The sequence below is a fragment of the Pseudopipra pipra genome, chromosome 1 (genome assembly GCF_036250125.1).
Source record: "Pseudopipra pipra isolate bDixPip1 chromosome 1, bDixPip1.hap1, whole genome shotgun sequence".
In the NCBI taxonomy this organism is placed as follows: Eukaryota; Metazoa; Chordata; class Aves; order Passeriformes; family Pipridae; genus Pseudopipra; species Pseudopipra pipra.
The window spans coordinates 87,495,169-87,521,769 of record NC_087549.1 but is presented as its reverse complement, the minus strand read 5'-3'; the positions used below and the strand labels follow the sequence as shown (position 1 = coordinate 87,521,769).

The following is a 26,601-nucleotide window of genomic DNA, read 5'->3' as shown; positions in this document are numbered from 1 at the left end:
TTGATACTTAGATTTTGTTTTGTAGAGCATTTTTACTTCTCAGAATTTGATTTGGCAAATTTATAAATATTCTGGTTTTTAACTTTCAAATAGGTTGGTTTTTTTTTTGTTTGGAATGACTGAAATCTTTGATTTTGAGTTTTGCAGCTTATCTAATGCAATACAAAGAGATTCAAAATTGAAATGAAAGTAGCTTTGAAATAATAATAATAAAAAGCAGCAATGTTGCCTTTCGAACATTCTTTAAAATGTTTCAATGCATACCATCAGGAACTCTTTGTTTTCCTGATTTTATTATTAAGGAAAATTCTGCCGAAATCAGCTGCATTTTTTCTTTTGATTTCAGCAGAACAGGATTCCAGCAGAGATTTTTTTCCTGGTGGATTGAGAAGAGCAGAACCAGCAGAACTGCCCGTGCAGAGAGTGTTATTTCAGAAGAAGAGCACTCCCTCTCTCACAGAGTGATCCAATATGCCTTCCGTCCGGGGGCAGGAGTGGAAAAGTGGGAGGAGAGGGGGAATAAGGATGCTTCCTTCCCAGCACTCGGGGCTGCTGGCCAAGAATGCAAGTCTAAATTCAAGCCCAAGTGAGTGCTGTGCCAGATACAGAGAGTTTGGAGTCCTTTTGTCCAGAAGCTTGCAATACGTGAGGGAGTTGCCAAATGGGATGTGTGGCATCCATGTTATATATCTGATGCATGAAAACTGGTTCCTACTGAGCTTACTGTGTTGCCTGAGGCAAAAGTACTTCTGGTTCCCTACATGATGCAGTGATCACCAGACCACTGCTGTTCTCCTTGAACCCGACTACAATGGCAGCTCAGGACAACCTCCCTCCTCGGGTCAGGCTGAGGCAGATGGCATGCACAGGGAGAGGAAAGGTGGTGCTGCATTTGACCCTGCTCTCCCTCTCCGGGAAGGGAGGACCTGATGCCGTTTGCATTTCTCCCTAGGCTGAACCATTAAGTTTGATGACAGAAGTGAACCTTTCCCCCTGGACGTGGGCCAAAAGGCCTTTTTTTTTCCCCTCTCCCTTCCCCTCTTGTCTCTTTCATAACCGTCATTTTCACATATCTCTGGAACACATCACGTACTACTGTCATGTGCTCTAGGTGCGCTCCCCTTTTTTTCTTCAGCTATGTCCTGCCTCCCAGCTGTCAAATAAGAGCCTCTCCTTGTCTGACTGATGCTTTTTTGCCACAGATGAGAGGGTGGACTAAAGCCATTGCTTCTGCCCCAAGGGAGAGCCTCCACAGTGAGGAGGGAGGGAAATCTGCTCTGGAAACACCACCTACAAGCCTCCATGTCAACAGGGCCGTAGCAATTCCTGTGGGATGAGAGTGCCTGTGTTCCTGTGCCTCACCGGAAAGTTCAACCAGTTGTGCTTGTGCAAACCCTTGGAGGGTTCTGAGGTTGAGAAGGTGTCAGTGAGGACATAGCCCAGGTTGCAGAACTCCTATGACAGGCTGTGCTGGACAGAGAGGGAACTTGCTCTGGTAATAACTGTTTTTGTGTTTTATAGGGATGCTGATGGAGGACACCAGGCAGGGGGGAACCCTGTAATGACACTTCCCAAGCCAGTACTAACCCAATATGGCTTTTCCATTTTTATACTAACAGGGTTCATATCAAATGCAAAAATGCTGAGGGCTGCCCATGGAGCAACTCTGATACAGGACATGCTGTTGCAGAGCCCTTTGCCAGAGCATTACTTCAGCCAGTGCTTAGGCAGAGGTGGAGCAGATATAATATGGTTTGATGCAGCGTAGTTCTCTTAGGCTTGAATTCCCACTAATCCAGTTCTTAAAGAGCCCACCAGGATGTGTGGCAAGAGGTTTATATAGCTGAAGTCCATACCTGGATGCAGGCCGTTGCTAGAGAGACAAAAGGAGGTGTCCCTCATCCTCCTAACGTCAGTCATGATCCCGACACATTTCTGGGGTTTCTTGTCAAAGCCCTGCTGCTGCACTGAGAGCAGGAGCTGTGGACCAGAAAAGGAGAGCTAAAGCTTTTTCCTGGGGCTATCCACCCTGAGCAGCTGTGCTGTCTCCTGGGCTGCAGCTCAGCTGCTCTGGCTCCACAGGCAGCAGCCCTGCTTGTCCCTGCAGTGTGTGCCAGGAGGAAGGTTTCAGCTGTGAAACAGAGCATGGTCTGTCCTGTCCTTCCTGGGTCAGGGGCCAGAGAGCATGCCCTTTCCCTGGCATCTCATCAGCATGAGAGATACCCTTTCCCCTGCACCTCTCTGGCTCCTTCATCTTCTCCTCTGTTCACATCAGGGCTGCTTTTTCCCTGAGCACAGCAAACAATCCCCTGCCATTCTGTCGTGTGCTGGCCTGGAGCGAGGCTTTCTGTGTGAGCCTCCCAGGCTGTGTGACTTGTTTCTAGCATGCTACAGGCAGGCCTCTATTCAGATGAATGTCCCTGTTAAATATGTATAAACCCAATTGACTTCAACTTCCTAGTTGTCCAAGTTTTATTCCTTTTTATTCATTTGTGGATGTCTCCTGCTAAACAGGGAGTTGTAACCAGGTCTCAGCGAGTTTTGACTCATTTGAGAGGCTGCCCTTAATCTGTCTTTAAAGCTTCCTCCCCTCCTCCCCCACTCCATCTTCCCTCTGGCTCATTTTCTCCCCTCCTCTCTCTCTGCAGCTGCTGGACAGCTTTGTGACCACCAGTTAGGATGGCTGTTTGCCACTCTCCCATGATTGCTGCCATGTGCTGTTTCCCTTATGCCTGTTCTCCAGTCAAAGAGGAATTCTCCTCCTCAGAGAGAGAAGCAGGCGCAGTTGTCTCTGGGCTGAAGTGGGAGCTCGTGCTTAGCTCTTACTCCATGAAAAGCCTAGCAATTTTTTTTATGGTGACCATGTAGACTTGGCAAGCAGCAGCAGCTTTCTCAACACAGCTGTTCACTGCCTCTCTGCTACAGGTTACCAGCCATCAGGCAAGCAGAACATGTGCTCGCGCTTCGGCTGTGGCCGTGTGGAGCCCGGCAGCTTCACAGGAGTGCCTGCTGCCCCAAATCTGCAGACAGTTGGTGGAGCAGAGAGAGATGCTTTGGAGTGGGCAGAATTTTGTCCTGATGGCTCCTGTTGGGGTGAGTGGCAAGGGGCAGCCTTACAGCTGCAGAGGCTTGTTGACACTGCAAGCACTGGTGGTGAAGCTGGAACAGGAATCTAGTCCTTTATAAACAGACTTACTTTTGTGAGCGGGGCAAAAGTCCTAAGGACAGCAGTGCCTGTGTGTAGGCAGGTGAGCTTGTATAACCTGCCTGTGCTGGGACTTTGGATGGGATTTTTAGTGGCACCAAAGGAACTTCAGTGCCTGAATCCAGCCTTTTAAGCTTCTGGGATGTTGTTGTTTCCGTTCCTCCACAGCCATCAGGGAACCTTCCCAGTCAGGCCACACTTGTAGTGATATAAAATGACAAGTTCTGGCAGAGAGACCTCCAAGTGCATGATGGCTCACAAGCTAGAATGCCACCTGCTGAAGTGTTGGCTGGTCAGAAACAATACCTAAATTCAGATGAAATAAAGGGCTTGTAGATTTTGCATCCTGCCCCTGCTGCATGTGTCCTACCAATGTCTTTTGGGGAAGATGGTGAGCCAGCCAATGCCTTGGACATTGTGGACCCAGGAAAGAGGTCATCTCCTGTGCCCTCTTGTGTTCCCTGAAGGTTTTCTTCTGGGTGGCAGTCCCCCATGGGGATGTTCACAGGCCACCTGGATGGGCAGATGACATCAGATGTCCTCATCCTACCTAATCCAGGAGGGCACAAACTGAAAAAGGAAGTGTTTTCCTTTCCTGTGTTTTCCTGGGAGCACTGGTGGCACCACCTGTAAACCCACTGTAGCCTGCAAGCTGTTCTAGCCTTTGACCGGGGCATCGGGTTCCTGTTGACTCCCAGCCAGAGCCACCTGTGAAATGGCAGCATGGGTCAGGTTAAGATGGCACCCAGGAGCTCAGGTCCTTCATCACCCTTCATTACCCACCTGGTCATGGAGCAGCCTCCTTGGCTGCTGTGGGTGGGGTCAGCTTCTCTGCTGTCCAGAGAAGGTTCCTGCTGTGGGGGTTGGTCTGATGGGTGATGTTCCTGCAGGGGCAAAGTCCTGTTGAGTCCCACCCTTGTCTGTCCATGATCTAGGAGAGGACTTTGCTGCTGAGGCAGGAGTTAGTGAGAAAGTGGCTACTTCTCCTTCCCCTTTATTTTTTACATATTTATTTTTTACTTTGCTTTATTTATTTTTACTTTGTTCTTTTTTTATTTTACTTGGCTCAGCTCCATCTTTTTTTACTTCCCTCTTAGCACTCTTTAGACGACAGTCCCTCTCACTCTGCTCTCTGCACCTCCTTCTCTGCTTGGTGGGAAGGTTGTTCCTCTGGTGCTGGAGTTCATTCCTGTATGTATGTAGAACACTGTTCAGGAGAGGAGCTGTGGGAGGGCCATCCCGCTGCCCTGGCTGGGTGATGGTGTCTGCTTCAGGCTGGTCTTCACCATGTGTGACTCAAGTGTCCTGTGCTCCTGCAGCCACCTGCTTCCACACACTCACTGAGCTTTTCCTGCTAATTCTGAAATGGGGTCACAAGCTGCCTCTCATGCACCCCATCCCTCTTTAAAGATACGATGGAATTCCTTTATCTCCTTGTGCCAGACAAGCCTGGAATGCTCAGAGGTGCAGATAACATTGCTGCTGTGCATGCCAGGGGCCAGGCAAGCAAGTGGGGTACCTTTCCTCTCCCTTAGCACTCATCAGATGACAGCCTGATCATCTCCCCGCCCTTGCTTTTATTCCTGGTAGGCACAGGGGGATACAGCTGCTATTTCCACCCAATTAAAAAACTGCAGTGCAGCCCTTCCAGGGTGACAGGGTGGCTGTGCAAAGTCCTTGAGGAAGGGGCAGCATCAGGAGCCAGTGGGCAGTGGTGGCCAGCCACAGCTCTGCCAGGAGCTGCAGGGCTCTGCGGAGCAGTGATGGCCTAGGAGGATGGATGGGTGCCGGCTGTGATGCAAAAGCTGACAGAGAAGCCAGGCAATGCACAAAAAAGCAGTTTATGGCCTGACAAGGCAGTTAAGGAGAAACTTGATCCCTCCCTAAACTGCAAGTGGGTATTTGGGGTTCTTGTTCCTTCAGGTCTGCTCAGCCATGGTTGCAATATGTCTGGCCCCATGAATGCTTGTAAATGTCCAAGTATTTATGTGCTGAGGTATAAATTCAAAACTGCTTTTGGTAGCATCACAGGAAAAAGAGCAAAATCTTAGTCACCATTAGCACAGAATACCTATGTTGATCCCATTCAATATCACAGTGCATTTTCCTGTGATATTTTACAGTAAGAACATAAAGCCTGGCATCTTTCAATTTTATAATTGAAACGTTTACAGCAACAAAAACATGTGGGAATTCAATATGATCCATGTCACTGGATTAAAAACCTGTCTCTCAATTTATTTACTGCTCCACCTATGGCTTTTACTGCACCTGTCTCCACAGGCATCAGAGCATTCGTGTTTTGTCTGTCTTTTCCATGGCCAGATGAAGTCACCTTGGAGCATGGGTGCGGTGGTGAAAGACACACATAGTGAATTTACATCTCCGGGATAAAGGGAGAAGCCAAGGAAAGATTTCCCCTATGAGCTGGCTTTTATCGTCAGTGTGAACATCTTAGTCAGCACAAGCTCAGATTGCCAAAATTGTGCAGCTGGGTGCTGTGAGGGCTACAGTCCCTGCAGCTTCCTGGTTCCCTGCATCAGCCAATGATGAAGGCTCCAAGATCTAGTGCTCCTCTGGCAGGAACTGCTGAGCCCAGGTCAAGTGAGTGTCAGGCTGATACTTGGCATGTGACCCTATTCCTCTGGAATTTGGGAAAACATCCGCTCATTTTATTTTAACAAATCACCTTAAGGCTAGGTCCTGTAGCATGTTGAGCATCAGTGGATATTGGCTAGAGAATAGAATTAGTTAGAATTAGCTGGGAGAAACCTAATGTTTTGTAGAATCATTTCCATGATACAGACATGATACTTGAGTGGGATGTTGAATGTTTAAATGCTCAAGTTTCCAGGAAGCAAGAATGTGCAGATACTCTGACTCACTAGAAGAAAAATTACTTCTAGTGACTCAAAGGCTTGAATGCTGTTGTTTCCTAATTCATCACTGTGCTCTACTGTGGGTCCAAAATCCTCCTTTGAGGACCAGAGAAAGTTTGTGGCCTTGAGGATCATTCCTGCTCTGGGTGGACAGATTAACCTCTTGCTGCCTGTCAGTACCATCTACAGGCCTAATTAATTTCTGGGCTGTTACCACAAATGACTTGATGAACTTTGAAAGCCTGACGGTGGTAGGTTTGCCTAAAGGATGGACTTTGCAGGTCACACTTTGTTGGGGTGACCATGTGATTTGAGGAATCCCCACAAAGGTATACTGCAGGTTTGGCAGCAATCTCAGGATCTAGGGGGCACAGACTCATGGGCAGTCTTTCCTGGGAGGAGACAATCCAGTGGTGCACTAGAGCTGGGAAACCCCGGGGAATCCCACAACCCCACCCTTCTTTTGCAAGAAGACAGTAAGAGATGTCACCCTTTGTCTTGGCATGGCTGATTGGCCAGGAAGCTGGTCCCATTGGGCAAAAGGTGAAGTTTGTATCTTTCATAACTTTGTGTTTGATTTTTGTGTCCTGTGTTTATTTTGTACTAAATGGCACAGAATATGAACATTATGCATTGAGATAGCTCATCTCCTCTGCCCTAAGCTCAGAGGCTATGTTGCTGCCACCACAGGAAAACAGTATGACTGTGGATGGAAATAAAGAATGTTTCTTTTCAAAGTTTGCGCTAATTTTGCACTTAATTGGTATGTAAGAAACCTAGCAGATCATAAATAAAAACTGAGTTTTCCCTTTTCCTAAAACTAGTTCTTAAAATGTAACTTGGCTTAGATCTGAGTCAAAAAGGCAAGCTTTTGAAAGAGATGAAGCATGCCCTCATGTGGCAATATTTTTTCCTTATAATACCTGTTTGTTTTGTTTTTAATCCCCAAATAACCTATTACAACAAGTTATGTCATGACATCAGAACTGGCATACAGAGTAGGTGTTGTGATACAAAGCTGGCATACACACAGAATGTTTGGAAATAATTATATGGGCTCTAACTCTCTTGTTAATTGAGTCTCTGCATGAGTGCTTTTATTCTATAATAAGACTAGCTCCACACAGGAATTCTCGAATAAACAAAGGTGTGAATTAAAACTAGTCTTGTCCTCTGCTCTGTGGGAAAGTTGCTTTCCACAACTGAGAGCAAAGTTTAAAATTGTTACAAAGTGGACAACTTGGTTTGAAACCAGAATAATCGATCTTGAAGTCAATTTTAAGCTAAACCAAAATAAACCGAAAATTAAATACACATTCACAGAGCTGGCCTGAATATCTCACTTTAAAAATCATGTTATTTGTTGAGCTGGTAGAACTTTCTCATGCCTACATAAGGCTTGAAACTGTGTACATAAACCTTTGGAAACCTGGTTTTCCTGTGAATTTTACATTTTTGACACATAAAGGTTCAGTTTTAAAGCCCCAGCTGATTCTCCCCAGGTCAACAAACCAGGAAGTTCTTCCCTGACACAGCATTTTCTGCTTTTACTGTAGATCAATTCCTTTTTTTTTTTCCTTAAACTTAAACAGTAAATGTGATTTATAGAAATTGCTGGGTCCTAGCAGCTTATTGGGACTTTTTATAGCATTCTTTTTCTGTGATTACAGATGGATTGGTATCTTTCATCCAGAGTACCATAAGGAAAGTAAAGATAAAAATGGATAATGATCATGGGAAGCCTGATTAGGAAGTGTGTGATGGATGCCACCAGGTTTTAAACTTGAGGGAAGCATCTGAAATCCCAGGGTTTCCAGTCTGCTACCTGGTCACTGTCCATTGGTTCACTCTTTACCAGATTTCTGGGAAGATGGAGACAAGGATGCTGCACTCCACTATGGAGCAAACCCACAGCTCGACCTCCTTCCAATGCATGATTTCTCTTCTGAGGGACCTGCCAAGGGCAAGACTTATTTGCATGGGGCACCTCTGACTCTCCTGTGGCAGCTTGTCACCACTGTCACCCAGCAATCACCTGCACTGCAAGGTCCCTGAGAATCATCCTCTTCCTTGCAGAGCCTTGTAAAGCTTGTAGGGTGGTCAGGTCAGCTGAAGAGCAGTTGCTTGCTCCTCTTGTCTTCCTCTCCAGCCCCCACTCCCCGTTAATACAGGCAGCTCCCTCCTGTGCTGAGGGTAGTTTCCATAGGGTCAGGAAATATAAGAAATAGAGAGAGGGGAAACTCTGGATCCACTGGGCAAACCTTGACTCTGCTGGAGGGGCCTGAATATGTGTGAGAGCTGTGGTAGTCTGAATTTTGTGTACTTGAGCTGGAGGCTTTGGATATTGGTGTGAATAGCCAAGTTACTTTGAGAAGACTTCAGGCTGAATGAAAAGTGAATTCCCTAAATCTCTCCCCTAGGGTCTCATTGACTTCAGCAAAATTCTTCCTCAGAGGCAACTTGAAAATCTTCATTCATTGAATTCTCAGTGATGCTCTGCTATCGAGTTCCCTTTGAAAAGGTTTTTGTGCTGTAATCTGCTGGCTGGTTATTTAACTGGTGCTGCTTACAGACCTCCACTAATTGTTGCACATCTTGTAATTTTTAAGGGTTTATTTTGGCTCCTTTGTGAAGCATAAGGAAACGGATGATTAGTGAAATTCTTCCCAGTATTTTAGAAGCATTAGTAAATGTTGAATAAAGGGCAATCACACTGTTGTTTTCATGGGAACTCTGAAAGAAAGACTGCTAGATGAGGTGCAATTCTGATCCTAAACTCACAATTCTTACACACTGTTTTTTGCACCCTGGTGCAAAAACTCGTATGTGAGAATGTGTTCTTGTAATGAGCCAAGTAATTCAGCACCATAAGAATCCCACAAACTTCATCACCAAGCTGGTAATGAACATGGGACTGGACATGTCCAACTGATGTGTTTGCCTGCAGAAATTATCTTGCACTATTTACAATAAACGACAGCGATGTCTTTTGGATGTTGGTTTTGATACAGTCAATATAAGTGCCACTTCTGCTTTGCTTCCTCTTCTTGCTGTGCCCTGGACTCTTCATAGCTGTGCTCTGCTTTATATTACCCGGCCAAAGACACCCTGTGTCTGGAAAAAGGTGAGCTGGGCAGCTCTGTTGGAGAACTTGAGTCAGCCTCCCACTGTTAGTCCATTCCTGTGCCTTGCTGCTCTTTTGCATGGCCTCAATACCTAAGTCAGTATGTTTCCAGCTGGCAGTGATGTGCCTGAGCAGCGCTGATGTCCCTACAGCAACTGCAGTGTGTTTGGAGCAGAGATGCTTGCTGACGTAGCTGACTAGATAAACTGGTTGACTGGTTAAATAGGGGTGGAAAAAGAACTTGCAAAACTGCTTTGAAGAAGTGGGTGGGTCTCAGCCACTTCCCCACTGGCTTTTGTATTTGTCCTCAAGCCTGATTTCCATTTTCTGCACACCCTTTGCTTTCTGCTCTCCTGCTTTTTTGGCAGATGTTGGCCAGTAGGTTGTGGCAGGCTGTAACGAATGGATGGAGACCTCCATTGGATGAACAAAGCTCATCCATTCTCTGTCTAGCCTGAAAACCCCACAGAAGGAGTGGGGCAACCAGTTGTGTTCCTGTTGCTCATCTTTCAAACTGCAGGAGATGAGTGACAGTGGCACCCCAGGACACACCACCCTGGGGGCATTGCTGTGAGACTCCTGGCAGCAACTCAGCCGGTGGTTTTCAGATGAAGAGCGCTTAGGGCCATGGATGTGAACACTCTCTCTAAGCCACTTTTTCCTAGGCCCTTCAGCAATTTTTAGTGCTTTCTACTTAGATACATCTGAAACAGGTATTCCAGGGTACACGGCTCCTGCTGCTCCCTCCTGCAAGGCTGAGGGTGCAGGGTAGGTAGCCCCCTCCTCCCAGAGGGGCTTCACTCATGTGTGCTCCCTGCATTGTGGGGCTCCAAGCTGTTTGCAGAGATGGTGTGTTGATCATTTTTACTTCTTGCCATACACCAGTGACCCCTGGCTGCTTTCCCACTGATGTAACTCACCATGCCAGTGGGATGTTGAGGTGGCAGGGGGACAGCAACTGCCGGGGATGTGTGTGGGGGGAACAGCTGGCTGCTGCCTCAGCCCCACTGCGTGGGGGGGATGCTGGCTGGAGAGGTGGGGGGCAGGAGGGGAGAAATGCCTCCAAGAAGGAGCTGGACCACCACACTTGCCTTCCTTCAAGCCCATCTGCCCTTACTTGTCAAAGGCAAAGTCTGCATGGCTGCCCAGGGCTTTGACGCACGTAGGCAGATGCCAGTGAGGTTTAATCCAGCTGGCTCAGGTGCCGGTAGGCAGGCAATTGCCTCCCCAAACTTTAATCACCTGAGCAAGTGCCAGGTCAGCCTGAAAACCTCAGGCTGAAAATGATGGCGTTGATCCTGGCTGGCAGCTCCCTTGTGAGGGATGGGCTGCACTTCGGATAGTCCTCTAGACTGATCAGGCCACCGCTGAGGTGTACTCAAGGTGCTGGTCTCTGAGGAACTCCATCCCTGGCTTGCAGGAAGAGGAGCACTTGTCTGGCCCAGGGGAAATCCCAAGGGCCCTGAAGCATGTGGCCAGGTCTGCTCCTCTTTCAGAAGGTCCTACAACAGCAGGAATATTGTATGAGGAGGGGCCTTAGGCTGTACTGTGGGTTTTCACACCACACGGCCCACTCATAACTGAAAATTTTCATCAATACCTTTCAAAGTAATGAGTTTTTTCTAAATAGAACTGAAATCACATGTGAGGTAGGGAGGAGTGTTTACAGAAAAGGCAGGTCTGCTGCACTGGGATCTCATGTGAGAAATTGGATTAGTACAGTCCACAAAAGTTAGACTATGAATTTGGAAGGGTCTAGTTGAGGAAGTTCCTTAGCACAGATGGACTGACCTTGATGTTTTTGACCTGACAAAGTCAATTAAGGCCAAGAAGCAGATTCTGTGTTCATGCTAGGGAGAAGAGACCATAAGGCCTTGTGATATCTCTTCAGGATACCTCCATGTGAGCATAATGGACCAGAGAGATCCCTACAGAGTGTAAAGATGAGTGCTGTTGAAGACTACAACCCCAAAACCCAAGAGGCACCCTCTTTTTGAGGAGAAGTTAGATGAGGTAGGCCGGAGGCAGGGAAGAAGTGAGTTTATTTAGAGTTATCCACTTACAGTCTTCTCCTCTAGTAGCTCTCAGACCATTTTCCAGAGAATGCTGTTATTCTAAGCCAGGCTTATCCCATGGGGAAACTGAGGCACAGAGCAGTAAGATGACTGATCTGTGGTCGGGTCAAAGCCTGGAGAAGGATCTCACTCTCTTGGATTTCAGTTTGGTAGTCACTACCAGTTAAGTCATAATTGATTTAAAAATATCTGTTTTGCTCTCTTAAGTTAGAAATCACCATTTCCAGCAGGAAGCAGGTAGAGAGGGAATTGGTAATCCCTGCTGCTGCTGCTGCTTTTCCTTACTAGTCTGCCTGTCAGTTCCCTTTTACCATTTAACGTGCGGTCACTTGATACCAGCAGCTGCTTTGGGACATCTCTATCTGTCACATCCTTCTTTTTAGTTCAGTGTCCAAAAGTCTGAGTGCCCCACAAAAAAAACCAAAACAAAAACCAAAAACCCCCCACATTAACATAACGTGAGTTTCCTCCCAGATTCGGTTCTAAACATGTCACTTTAATGATGTCTAAACTACACAGCACTTGATGAGCAAAACATTACTATCTTCTAGCCACATTTGTTTTCCCTGTCTCCCAGAGCCTTATAGTCACCCGGGGAGAACTGCGTGTTCTACTTTGCTGCTGTAAAGCTATTATGGGTATGAAAAGTTCCCATTAATCTGCTCCACACATGGATGTTTCTGGATAAAGTTCAGTAGCCAGATCCCTCTTTCTTTGTGTGCATCAAACGAAGCAGAAAAATGCCTCCAATTTAAAGACACCAAATGAATAACCAAATAGATGAGATTAATTTTTGTTTAATCCACGTGGGCAGCAAAGCCAATGGCCAATGTTTATACGTGGACTTCTCCTGGGAGTTCATTACCAGCTGAGTCTGTAATAAGTTAATGCAGAGATTCCATGGAAATAGGGGGTTAATTATATGCAGAGGATGTTGGCCAATGTACAGCTTTGAACAACAAAAATAGCCCAAGTCCTCTGTTTTGGATGTGGAATCAATTAACAAGGTCCATGACATGTACCAGGATTTGTTAAGATAGTTGTACTATAAGGATACTTATTTTCTTTTTTTTTTTTCCTAAAAAGCTAAGAAAATAAGGGGATAATAGAAGGCGAGGGACAGAAAGACATGAGACTGGTAATAAAACACTGGACTTTGGCCTGGGGCCAAGTCAAGCTTTTCAATGGGTCTGAAGTTTGGACGGCAACACAGTTTGAACTGGTTTTCACTAACTGTCCAAAAGGTTATACTGTAATAGACGGTGAGAAGAGATTGCTTTTAGTTTACCAACTCCCTTTTCTCTGCTGGCAGGAGTGTTATGCTACTAAAATGCCATACTCATTAGACTGATGGATATCAGCATGTGGCGCGTGGTGCTGCAGATTCAACTCCAAGGCTGAAACATAAAAAATTCTCCTCGATGCTGGTTGGCACAAACCTAGTATTTTTCCCCCTTTTCACATCTGGTCTTAATATAAAATGTGTCTTTCTGTGCCTTTTTTTTTTCCTTGCTACATCTTTAGAAATGGCTTCTTTAAAAACAAACAAAAAAAAATAGTGTCATTCCCCTTCCCCTATATTTCTAGGTTTTAGAATTAATTGTATGTATTTGTGATAGTTTAGTAGTGCAGCTTGGGAACTGAATTGAGCACAGCACTGTACCTTTGCAAAGGCATGTTGTTTCACAAAAAAAAAAGCGAGAAAGACTAGATTACTCTTACTTCCCTTCAGTGTTGAGAGCTGTGAAACACACTTTTGGCTGTTACAACTTTTCAAGGAGCCACTTAAACAGGTAGAATACAAATTTAAAAGAAAAAAATCTGACCCATTTTCACCTCGTTTCACTTTAGCACAAGGTCTGGGCATGCTCCAGACATTTCTAAAGTCGCTCAGCTCCTGCTGTTTTTTCTCTCACTCCCTTCCCCCAACTTGATTCCTAAAGCCATTAATTTGTTCCTAGAAATTATCTACTTGTCTGTTGTGTTGTGTTTTGGTTTTTTGTTTGTTTGTTTGTTTTGCACACAGAAATCCTCAGACAGTGCTTCGGAAAAATGTTGCAAGACAATCCAGTTTTGAGACAAGTGCCCCTAATAACTTCTGGGCACCAGAGAGAAGCAGTGGAGGCTGAGGCCGCCGAGTCTCCATAGAAATCACAGAGGGTGAGGTTTGTTTAACTAATTAGTGGTAATCTTGAGTAACTCTTTGGGCTGTAATGTATGGGATTTCCAATAGGTTATATGTTCAGCTCCTCACGGAGTGCATGGATTTTATCACAGATGGACTCCCAGAGACTGTCTGGCATGATCCAAGGGGCCACCTAGGGCACAGGGACATGACTTGGGTCAAGTACCCCTGCAGTCCTCTGCCTCTGTGGCGAGCAAGCATCATCACTAGCTGTTGTACCAAAGGTACTCTGGGGGATCTGGAATGCAGGGTAGGGCAAGAATGCAGGATGGACACCCTTGTCCACCCAGTGTTGAGGAGGCTCTCTGTATGAGGTGTGCCATGGACTTGGTCAGCAGAGGTGATGCAGGGACCACCCTGACCTCTCTTCTGCCTGCCTGGCTGCTCAGAGTTAAAGTGTTACCAGGAGAGGTGGCTGCAGCCTTTGTACAGCAGATCTGGTGTGACTGTCGCCTCCCAGGGGCACCTGGGGACAAGGTCACAGTAAGTGGGAAGGGAAGGTTATTTTTGTGGCAGCTCTTCAGACAGACAGGAAAGCGGAGGCAGGGGAGGCCAGGCAGGAGGAGGATGTGATAGCCAGGCTGAGGTGACCAGCCTCAGGCCATCAGGTCGATGAGCAGACACAGAAGCTGTGGAGCTTGTTCGTCAGGGCCCCAGCTTGCCAAAGGAGCCCACAGTGAGGAGCATGGTTTCTTTGCCATTGCATGGGAATAGGCAATGCCTTTATTTTGCCTGTAATACCAGGGGCGGCTTTAGGCACTGCATTACAGGTGCACTAAGAATGAATGCCAGCAGGCAACTCCCCCATGATGCCCAGTGCCCACCAGGTGTTAGAGCAGGAGCAGGCTACATCTGCTCTCTGGTCTGCCAAAATTTTAATGGAAAGAGTATATCCCAAGTACCAGAGCACCACTCCCTAATTTATATCCTGCAACTGGTTCATTTAAGGTCATAACCAAATGAAATGGGAATATACAGCCCCATTCATGCTGTAAGAAAACTTTTTTTTTGTTTTCTGAACTAACTGGGGAGTGCCATAAGAGAAGGGGTCTTTACCGTCTCTAGATCTGTTGCTTTTAGTTCTTCCTTGTTTGGGAGGGCTTTGGAATGGGGTGACCTGCTGCTGACAGAGTTGAGCAGTGCCATGTCCCATGTCTTTAACTCAGATGCCTTTAACTCTTCACATAGCAAGAATGGACGATAGCTGCCTAGTTCCTCTGTAACCAACCTGAGCAAGGAAGTATAATTATGATAGTTATCACTGGGGCATGTTTCAAAGGGAAGGCATGCTAGATACTCTGACTAAGCACTTAATTTTTTTCCCATCAAATTACTTCCAGCCCAACAGCTAGCTCAATGTACATGATAGCTCTGTTGGCTTCAATGAGGTCCGTCAGCTAAGGTCAGATGAATACCTGCTCCATGAAAGCAGGACACAGAGCAGATGTAAGATGTCACCTTATCCACTCCTTTCCCCTTCTGCTGCAGACCCCCACCCCACTGGCTAATTGTTAGCATTTGGCCTTTTATAATTTCAAATGAATCAAGCTCCATCTGACTTTACTCTTAAATCACTCGTTCATTTCCCTTTTAAAATTCAGATTTTTGTTCACACTCAAATAAAAATACATATCAATATTTTATAATTTCTGCAGTGTATCCCCAGGCAGAAATTACATTGTAATAATAAACTGGCCAGCTTGTTTTAACAGTTCCTGGCTTTTGGCTTTATGCAACACTGCAGGTGTGATTCTAGTAGCAATACTGTAGGTGTGAATTATTATGTTAGTGTAATAGGCTGTACTTCATTGTGCTTTATTGCTTAATTGGCTTCTTCCATAAGGATTCTGCAGTTGTTACTAGGAACTAATGCCAAGCTTTTCAATAAAAAGAGTGTTTTTTCTTCTTTTTTGTGTTTACTAAGGTTAGTAATTTCAGTGTGTGACTGGCTTTGGGAAACAAAGGAAAGATGTCATTAAATGAATTAAGAAAGTGCTTACTAAGTCCTTAATAAAAAGCAGAACAGGCTAAAAGATTCTCCTTGTTATGTGTAGATACTTCTAATGCCAAGGAGCCCTTTGGGAAAACAGCTGGCTGAGTTTTCTGGCAAAGGAAGCCCTCTCCCATGTTCGGGGGATTCCCAGGTGGTGGGCAATACTTCTGGGTGGTTACATGCTCTGTAATCTCCTCTTCCCTCTTTATCCTTCCCACCACTTTACTTTTTCCAGAAAAAGGAAGATCAAAGTCATCTTCACAGCAACACAGAGGCCCTGATCTCCTTGCCTGTGTACCCCTACAAGATCACACACCTGAGCTGCCCCATTCAGGGGGACCAGCTGCCCCCAGCCACGTGGACTGCCTGAAACAGTGGGGATGCAACCCTTCAGAGCATGTGCAGATCCTGCCACTGTGCCTGGGAATCAAAGGGACACTGAGAAATCCCAGGAGTACCCAGCTGCCCCACGGATGCCTCTGCCTCTTGGAACCAGAGACACCTTCAGCATATGCAGCCACACCATGGTGTGGGACCAAGGATGTTTTCCAACATTTTGGAATAATGAGTCACTCAAATTCCCACCACGTACTCTTGCTAAATGATTTCCACCTCTTCTCCCCTGTGCTCCCCAACACTGTGCCTGCTCATGCTGCTGAACTTAATTTTTGGCCTCACTCCTTCATTCAAGCCTTTTTTTGTATGTCTGGAACTGAAGTTTAGCAGAGGGATCTGTATTTGCTTTCAGCTGGATGAAATGTTTATGCCTGGCATCTTGTTTGCAGGGCTAGTGGGTTAGGTGATTTCCCAAGTGGGTTCTTCATCATGCGGAGTAGGAAACTTTTGATTTTTTCTTCTTCTTGTAATGGTGTTTTCCCAAACTATTAATGCAAAGCAGGGCTGGGCAAGAGCTACAAAATATGGATGCAGATGTAGATTTTGAAGTTGCAGGGTTTTGCTTGGTTCTCCCAAAATGGTGAGGCTGTATGAGTCCTGAATGCTACCTTGCCTTACCTGGGATCAAACTGAAAATATGCAAAGCTGAAAGCCCAGTGTAAGGGTGCACCAATAATGTCCAGATGAATAGGTGTTAGCTATGCACAGGTTGTCCTTTACTATGGCTGAGGCACAAAAGTGTAGTACTCATGTCTTCCTTTTTCCAGGAGTCACCAGATCCAACCCAAAGAGGATGAGCATGTTTGAGCTGTGTTTGCACTGTCTGGCCAGGAAGAGAGGATTCATCTCTGCCATAAGGGTCTCAGTGCAGTTTGTGCTGAAGTGGGCTTCTACCATCTGGGATCTGCCTAAGAGCTACATCATACTCTCTCAGAAACAGGAAAACTTCATAAAGAGAAGACTTTGTGTCAGGAGTCTGCTGTGCATTGCAACATTTATCATCATGATTCACATAGCTCCAGCATTGCTGCAAATCTGGGCAAAGTGTGAAACGATTCTCTCTCTTATCTTTGAGGAAATACAACGTGCTCCAACCATACTGACTCTGAAAGTCAGCTCTGCCCTGTTTTGGTCCATGTAAATTGTCAGGATTTTTGAAAAAGCTCAACAAACCTCAACATCATAATCTACCCAATTAATTTTGAAGTACTTTGGGAACTATTCAGATCTTTTTGTTTTCACCTGTAGAAACCCTTGGAGTTCTGCAGGTACATACTGAGTTATGAAGGAGCTGGAGGCAGTAAGAGGGCTGGAACGTAATTAATAAGTGTCAAATTACAAGGAACACTTTAAAATCCCTTAAGTCCCTTAAATCTCTCTCCTCCCCTACTTTGTCCTGGCAACTAGGACATGAGCCTTTAGCTAGGTTGTCTTTCCCTAAGGCAGTCCCTTCATTTGGGATGGGAGATAACTTGAAGCCACAGCCCAGGTGTTCAGAAACTTTATGACAAAATCCTGACATGGAAAAAAAAAAGAGAGAATGGGTAAGCTGCAGCCCAGAGGATCACAGGAGGGAGTAGCTGGTATGTGCATGCCAGTGCCAGAGTCCTCAGACTCTTTCATCATGGGAACCACAGTTTGATTGCCAGATAAACCACCTCCTTTTGCATTCACAATTGCAAAATATCTCTGCAGCAGCTCTAGCAATTGCTCAGAGACAAAAGAAACAGAAAAACTTTTCTTGCATCCTTAGCATAACAGGTGTTTTTAAAAACAACAACAAGAAAGATTAATTGTGCATTTTCTTTTGGCCCTTTGCTGTAACTCTGATCTGTGTCCAAAGTGGTTTTTTTGCCAAGGAGATAAGCAGAGGCAGTCAACTCTTTACAAACCCCTGCCAGTGTTTTTAGGTTTATCAATGTTAAAGTTTTTTTCTTGTATACATTTCTGTATACTGTTTTTTGATTTAGATTGCATGGAGTAACTGTATTTACTTTGCTGCCCTGCTGTCTTTTGCAGAAAAGTTTAAGAAGTTTATTTCTCATTCCTGTGTGCCGTGGAGGCCTCAATCTGATAGTAAATTATAGAAGAAAACTCAGTTAATCGAACATTAAGCAAAATGAATGAAGCTTGTATGGTGCCCTGAAGGTCAGTGGACTCAAGGTCTGAGCAACTGCCAAGGGGAGTGAGTTCCAGGGCAGGAGCATTCATCTGAGAACTCCCCGCTGCTGCTGCTGGACATGAAGGGTTGAACCTGGGAGCTGGCTGCAGGCGCCTCCCAGCTGAGCTCAGCTGCCATGGCTGGATGTGGAGTAGGACCTCATCCCTTCTCACACTCCTGGTCCAGAGAGCTCTGCAAATGGATGAGAGGGCACGTCCCATCCCATAGGGAGGCAACAGGGACTTGCGTATTGCACCAGTTGTCTGGTTGTTTCCTTTACTAGCTATGGAGCAAGCAGGTAACTCTCCAATCACAAAGACAATTGCTGGGAGTTAGGGCTGATGAAACGGCCCATGGGCCACTGCTACACTCAAAGTCTGGAAGTGGCACAGAGTCAAGAGGTACAGCAGGCAATGCAGAGAGACCAGTGGTCAGCTATGTGTCCTCTGAGCCTCTCTCCATCCCATGGAGACATGTCTTTGTCTCCCTATCAGAGTGATGCTATGGAGGGGCACTGTGGAGGGTTTTTCTTCCACTTCAGTCCAACTTGGAGGTGGAATTGAAATCACAGGATATAGACGCAAGATGGAAACAGAGAGGCAGGGTGTTGTGATGTCCTTTCAACATCAAACTGTCTTCCAGGGTCTCTTTCTATGATATAGAAGAATTCCGACTAATAAAGTCATTAAGTGAAAACTATTAAGAGCAAGGATAAAGGTGTATCTGGGTACCCATACACTATTATTTGTGAATGTAAAGCAGCATGTTAAGCCTTTTTGTAGATAAATTTGCGTATATGTGTAGCAGTCTTGACATTTTATTCCTCGTTTGTGCAGGAGTCCTTTATGCCAATGTAGACACTGATCTCACTGCATATTGGAATTACAAAATATATAAGAGAGCTGGAATAACATGAATGTGTATTTTCCAAAAAAGTAGAAGGTTTCCGGAGAAGGAGTTTTCCCCAAGGGAGCTAAGTTTACAGATCTAACTCATTCAGGCCTTTTTACTTCTGAAGTTGACACACACATGCACAAACACACAGGCTCCAGTATCTATTTCATGGACGCATTCTTCCCATCTCAGTGTGTAAAGGTCTTGAAAGCAATAGCTACTGGCAGTACCCCAATTCAACATATCTAATAGGTCCTTTCCAGTTTCAAAATCACTAAGGACACACATGGCCAAACGAAAGCAGGACTAAAACTACCTTGCTGTCAGAAGCAATGAAACAAGCTGCCAGTTCTTCTGGGCTTGATTTGTGGGTTCTTTGTTTTTTTAGCCTTGGTTTGCTGACTGCATCTCAAGAATTGTGTTGCTAGAGCAACTTTGCTAACCTAACTCTTGCGAGTAACTCCAACAGCCTGCAGGACTTTTCAAAATCTAATAATACACTGCAGTGTGTTTGCATTGTTTTCCAAATTTTATGGATTAATAGGCTGCAGGTGGAGGGGAAAAAAGGAGTAAATTTGATTCTTTGCTAACTACCTCTGACTCAGTGGATCTGCTCAGATTTAAGAAGGCATGGCCTGCCTACATACTTAAAGCAGATATTTTGGATCAGCATCAAATGGCCTAACTCTTCTGACTTAAACACAGCATTTCCAATTTACCTCACCTCAGTGTTCGAACCTGATGTTACGTGTGCAGACATGTAACCAGAGAAGGGACACTTCCTCCCTTCAGCTCAGCATCTGACCTTCTCTGTGTTTGTATTCATAGGCGTGTACAGAGATATGGAAATATGTATACGAGCACAAAATATCTATGTTTTCCTGTCTGTCTAGGTGGGAAATCTTAGCTCCAGTAACTACTGGGGAAAATTTTTGATGCAAAAAACAATCACTGGAGGAAACAAGTGCCTCAAAAGTGATCCTTCTAGTTTGCACCCAGTAAGGACATCTTGAATCTCCAGGCCTACAGGAACAGAGTTCCTTACTGGCTGACATGCATTTCCCAGGCCTAAATTTCTGTTATGAGGGGTTTTTTTGTTTGTTTGTTTGTTTGTTTTTTACACTGACGTCTCTCCTAGCAATTGTCATGCTGCTATGCATACTTCTAAGCCTAGAGGAAGTCTGGCCAGGCTTTATCTTAGTGGTCTGTCTTCTTATGATCACCGAAACAGTTCAGGTTTATTCTTTCGAACAAAATTAATTACTATTAGGTTATCTAAGTGTTTGACTCAGACACTGTATTTCACTAATAAGCATAATTTTGAAGAGCTTATGTTTAAAAATAATTGTTATCTAATGCTTACCGGCAGGTTTTTAATCTTATATCCCTGTTGAGATTGATTTCCTGTACATGCCTAATTGCTGATGACACAGTAAGATATAAGCTAAAAAGATATCTTACAACTGGAAAAAAGAAAAAAAAAAGCTTTAAGCCATGTTCCCTTTGGCTTAAACAGAAGGAGGCTTCGTTTAATTTAATTTAGTGAAGTCACCGCGGAAGGATCCTCCTCCAAGAACTTGTAGCAATATAAAGAGTGTGTACAAAACAAGTCCAGACATCAAACAGGGCAACTCCCAAAATGTCTCTGCATTTGTAAACATGCTTCACATATTCTCAGTTTTGCAGTAAGCATGAAACATAAAACTTGGGATATCTCATTAATTTGAATGGATGCTAATTTGGGCTGTGGCTTGATGAGATGGAGGCTGCAGCTGTAGCTGGCTTCAGAAAGTGTTTCAAGAAAAAAAAAGACACTCTGAAAAATTAAAGATGTTTTTATTAAAAAAAAACCAATCAGTTGCCTGATATGATTTGTAGTGCACTCCTGTGAATAACTGTTGGAGCAGCTGCCTAAACACTGCCGTCACTGCTAGTCTTTTCTTGGGATCAAAAAACAATCTTTGATCCAAAGGATGTTCACTGATGATGAGAGCATGGAGAGAGGGAGAAAAGCTTCTGTATCATTGAGATATGTGTCCTTTATTCCAGAGTGTGTGTGAAAATGGCTAGGGAGCCTTTATTGGGATGTATACTGAAGCTTTGTACAACCACTACAACCACGGACTGGCCTGCTTCAGCTGCTGCACTTTTCCGAGTGCCTAGTAGAAAATCTTGCAGTGAGAATGGGTGCTTAGTAGTTTAAATGGATGTAGAGTGGGATGGCTTATCCGTAACTTAGAAATTTTATGTAAGTGTAAGCAAATATATAAATAAATTTATATAATAAAATGTATTATAGAAATATATTTTAATTAGTCAGTAAACAGAATTTTTATACCAACATAAGTACCTGCACAACAGGAGTAGTACTCTTGGAGACCACATAAATTAAAATATATATATATGTGATACATAATTATATATGCATGACTATATTTGATACATAATTATAACATGTGAAGAGCATATGGAGAGCAGGTCTGAGAGGTGTGCTGTAAAGCGAATGGCACGAGATGACCTCTGTTCATGGCCAGGCACTAAATGAGACTCATTGTTCTAATTGTTAGTGTACTATTGTAGTCACTATACTTCTAGTTAATATATCTTTTGGATGCAGCTGATGGAAGAAGTTTTTGCCCATAGTTGCGCATCACTGTTACTGCTTTGCAAGTTATCTCTGTAAGATTTTATTTGCAGAGGTGCTGATCTGATTTGTCTCTTGCAGTTCTGTCAAAATACCTACCTGTACCTCTGGCTATGAAGAAGGGTGTCTGTGAGTAGCCTGAGGCTTTTGGCTTGATGCAAACCGTATTGAGTACCACAAGAATGAGCTGACCAAGACTGATCTGGACTTTCAAAAGTTTGGAGATCTGCAGTTAAAAGAACAAGATCTTACAGTTTTACAAGCTTCTACACTATTTGAATCCATAAATACAAGGACCACTAATCATCTCATCGTTGGACTGCTTTCACACACTGGTTAGTGCAACTATTTTCTCTCTCCCCTCAAGCCAGTTTCTAGTCAGATATGCCAGTTGGCACACTTCTTTCCATGGGAAATGGCCTTCTTTGTGGAGAGAATTTACACAATTTTTGATATAGAGACAGTAAATCTGTCACTAGATAAACATGGAAAGCACAGTTTCAGGAGTGCTGCAACCTTCTGGAAAACCTTGGGCTTCCTAATGTAGATATCAAATGCCCCATACTGAGTGGTACTGTGTGGGTGTTGGTGAGACAGAAAGGGGAAAGTAAGGTACATCCCAACACATAAGGTGAGGTCTGCTTCTTAAGGGTGCAAAAACGACTTGACCTTTTGTCTTTGGCAAAGCTTTACTTTATACGTGTTCTGTGGCTTTTGTCACTTGGCCACATCCCAACCTTACCTCTAGCATGGCTACATTTCAGCAATGCGGTGTGTGCAAGTGTCATGGATTATTGTTTACATGACAGCAGTACCTAGAGGCTTAAGAGAGGGCTGTAGCCCACTGTGTTAAGCACAGAGCAAACACACTGTCAGTCTCACTCTGGATATCTCATGGTCTAAAAGGACCAGCAAAAAAGCAGGAAATGAAAGAGAAACAGCAGAAAAAGATCATCCAGGGTTGCACAGTGTGGAAACAAGGCAGCAGAGGTTCCTGCTAATGGGTGGTGGCTCTCTTCATGTCTTCCCAGCAGCAAGTGTTGTGTTACTTAATTCTGCAGAAGGCAACTTCTGGGTCATGTCTAGGCACAGAGCTTTTGCAGGGCAGCTCTGGTAGCATTTCGTGCTGTGACCATCTAAGAGTATTTCTCATCCTGTGTGACTGCCGTGTCCTACTGCCAGAGTGACTGCAGTCCTAATGCTTTAGTGAAAAACAGGTACATGTGCCCATGTAGTGGTTTGTCTAGGGCAAAGTTCAGCCTTCGAGTTTCAAATTGCTTGTACACAGATCATTGCTGGAGGTGGGCCTCAAGTGTCTGGACCCCTAATGCCCATAACCTCTGTCTTATGCTTCAGGCTAGAAGGTGCTGTGTGAAGGATACAACATATTGTTAACACAGTTGCTTTTCCAAGGGAGATCTCTGTAAGAGGTTAGTTTTGTTCTTTGCTTTTTTCCTAATTCATAAAAATGTCTGATGTTCTCCAGAGTACAACAGACTATCCACACTGATAATACTTCTTTCTATTCATCTCCTTAATAGGACTGAGAGAACAGTGACTGGTCACCCTCCTGCAATGTCACAATCCCTCCTGGACCTTTTGAGTGACTAGGCTGGTAGGAAATGACGACAGAGTGCTAATGAGATTAGCACTTCTTGATCTTCATAGTGTAAAAAAAAACCAGGGCTAACTCATTCTTCAAGCTCCTCAGTGACTAATAGGTGTTTTATCATCCTTTCAATTAGAAAGCATTTATCAGCAATCTTTGCTAGCTCACTGCATGAATTGACCTGTCATTCACTGTCTCAGCCCTTGGAACTGGTAATTAAGTTTAGCAATCTGCCTTAGCAGCTCTGATTGAGATATGTGGTATGTTTCCATGTAAGTAGGCAGACACTTTGGGTTTTCCTTCCCAAAAGGAAATGACTTTGAGAAAAGTGAATGAAGGGTCCCACCAGACGCCCTGTGTCAGGTACCTGCAACCCTCAAGGCCTCACAAGCAGAGTGTGGTGAGTGGCACAGAGTAGCTCCACCATGGCTGAGGGTGAGCTGCAGAGGGGTGTCAGTAGAACCAACTGGACCTCCTGTGGCCCCGGGAAAGAAGTTTTACCTTGAGTTGGTTGATATAAGCTGGGACCAATAAGCTGTGCTCCCTAGATGAGTAATTACTTTGCTCCTAAACTTTCCAAATGGCACACTTTTGGAGCTGTAAACGAGATGTGCGCTTCATTCCCAATGTTCAGGTATGTCTACCTTGGAGCTTAGGCACAGATACACAAGTCTGAAGTCTGGGTACCTCTTTGTGTTGAGCAAGGGGTAAAGTAAAGCAACTGCAGTGAAGCATGTTATGTGTGATGAAATCCGGAGATCAAGTACACTGACAAAGGTCCTACGTCTTCTCTGGTACAGTTCTTCTCAGTACCAGCAGAGGACATGTCCTACTGACAGTGTAAACAACAACAACAAAAAAAGTAAGCAGTCTCCTGCTGAAGGAAGTTTTTTAAGGAGATAGACCCTGTGAAAAAGTGACTGAACTGCAGTGATACCATATGCTTTGCCATGCTAACATGAGGGTAATGCTAGCAATGTCACAGGTATTGCCAACATTATGGCTGCATGCCTGTTGTTATCTCTTGGCCTGTTCAAGTATCACTTCCTTTTTCAGATGAGAGGAAATTCACAGATTGCTTACACTGAGCCCATACTTCTAGTAAAAAGGCATTCCCCCCTCCTTATCTAAATCTTTGGTTGATATTAGTTGATAGAGGCTGCTTTTCAGTAGCTCACTCATTCTTTTTTTAAGCAGACTTTACTATGAAAAAACAGAAATCAAAAAATCACACCTAACATTCTTCACAATTGCCAAGGGGTACAGAAATTCCAGTATCCCCAGTACTCACTCCAAAATCAGGTTCAAGTTGCCTGGTTTGGGGTTTTGGAGGAAACACACAATTTGTGGAGTTCACTGAACCTCACAGAAGATTTGGATTTGAATTTGTCTGGAGCTGCCCTGAAATATTTCTTACCATTTCTGAAAATATTCTTTACTCTGTTTTACCATAGGAAACATCCTAAGGGGATTTTTCTGCTTCTTCTTTTTCCCCTCCTTTCACTACATCAGGCTCGTCTTCCTGCTGTCTTAAGGAGACCACCTACAATTTAAGGAAATAAAGACCTCTGTGAAAAAACAGAGGCAAACCTGATATTTAAGGGTCAATTCCCCACAATATTTATCTAGTTGTCTGAGCTGGTCTAACCACAGAGCACAGAAGAAAAAGAAAATCATTATCATGTAGTGGCTGGGAGGGTAACCTCTGTTAAAAAACAACAAAAAAACCAAAGCCCAGCAGCATAAAAGTGATGGGAAAAATGCCAAGTAGAGGAAAGGAAATAGACTCTGATATTTATGAGGTATACTAAATAATAGCACTAGGAGGTAGTGCTTGGTGAGGATAAAGCAGCAGACATCTTTAATTTTGGAGCAGAGAGACAGGGCCCTGCCTACTATAATTTATTTAAGAGATTTCTCTGTGTTTATAAGGGGAAAAAGTGGTCCTGAATATAAAAAAAAAGAAAGAAAAAAAAGATGGAGCTTGGGCAACAAAATACACTTCCTTCCCTGAAACCACCCTGTAAGGTGTTCCTTACAGCATTCTACTCCCTGAAGATCACGTGCTTTAACTTCAGACCTGAAAAGAAGAGAAGGAAAGAAGCCCTTACAATTTAGAGCAAAGGCCACCTTTCCTCATTGAGGCACGAAGCAGAGACATAAATTACAGGGTATCTGTTTCAGGCCCCTTTCAATATATGGCTCCTATAAGAGCTCTAGAGTAAGATAATCCTCTGGAGATCAGAGGCAGCACGTTATTAGCAGGAGCTCATAGGTTACATTTAGTGGTGTCTGGGGTACCTTTATGCTGAAGTGTTAGTGTCAGCTAGAGAGCACATAATCATTCTCTTGAGTCTAATTATATATTCAGTGCAGAGGCAACAGAATATTCGTATGTGTTTAATTAGTCAAAAGATTGTGCTTTAAACCCACAAAAGCAAGGCAGTAAGGAATAAGGATGAAAAGTCAAATAGCCCTTAAATTAGTCTTTTATCTAATCACATCTCTGACTGTCTATGAACCCCCAAGCCCCAGTGTGGGAGATACTGTGAAAATATTTAAATATAGAGCCATAGATGAATAAGCTATAGGCAGAGCAAACCCCTGTGTTTCTGTTATGCTTAATGACTAGACGAATTCTTCCTGATTTACACCAGTTCACATGGAAATGGAAAAGTATACAGTTTATGTCTGCTTGGCCCCTCAGTTGGATCACCTATAACATTTGTGGTGTGGGAAAAACACATTCTGATGTTTGTAAAAAAAGTTCATTATCTGCTTTGGAAATGCCTTATTTACATTTTCCCATTACAGAACATTAAGTAAAGTTCTCAAGGATTTCCATTAAAGTTGGGTTAATAGCTCAAATAAAGGGTTATATTTAATTACAAACTGTAAAGGCTTCACCCTTGAAAACAGGGCTATCACTTCATCTTCTCATCTGAAGTACCATGTTGTTTTCTTTTTTTTGGTGTGGTAAGTTAACTGGATTTTGCAGGTACTGTCTGAAATCTAAGGATGACATAATTGTTATATAAAGTTGCAGCAGGTAAGTTTTTACCATAGATCACGTGGCTAAAGAAGAAATCTGGCAACAGAGAGAACGAAGGCACGATTTGTGCTTCTGCCAGCTCACTCACTGCCTAGCACTGGGTGAGTGCTCTCAGCTGAGATTTTCAGGAGTGGACACTCAGTCTCCGAGCCCATTAGCATGGCATTATTTCTGAACCCAAAGGAGACCATCTCTGGACAGGCATTGGTCCCCAGTTAGGCATCTCCAGGCTCCCAGGAATGCTTAGTGCCCTGGTCATGCTCTGGGTCAGCCCAGCTTCATGCAACTTTGACTCTGCTTATCCCCATTCAAGTAGTATAATGCCTTTAACTCAGAGACACTTTGGTTGGAAAGGACCTCTGGAGGGACACTTTCAAAGTAGGG

General features: G+C 44.3%; 1 long non-coding RNA gene across 2 annotated transcripts in view; it reads left to right on the top strand.

Moving 5' to 3' along the window:
• The window catches only part of LOC135418414 (uncharacterized), a 65,235-nt gene that overhangs the window by 11,955 nt on the left and 26,679 nt on the right, over window positions 1–26,601 (top strand). Inside the window, exons 3-7 of one of the 2 annotated variants that reach the window (XR_010432431.1) lie at window positions 347–586; window positions 21,638–21,891; window positions 22,913–22,986; window positions 23,098–23,171; window positions 24,620–24,768. This is a non-coding gene — a long non-coding RNA (uncharacterized LOC135418414). Of the gene's footprint in view, window positions 1–346; window positions 2,454–21,637; window positions 21,892–22,912; window positions 22,987–23,097; window positions 23,172–24,619; window positions 24,769–26,601 lie in introns of those variants that run through there. The other variant, XR_010432430.1, reaches the window with a different exon arrangement.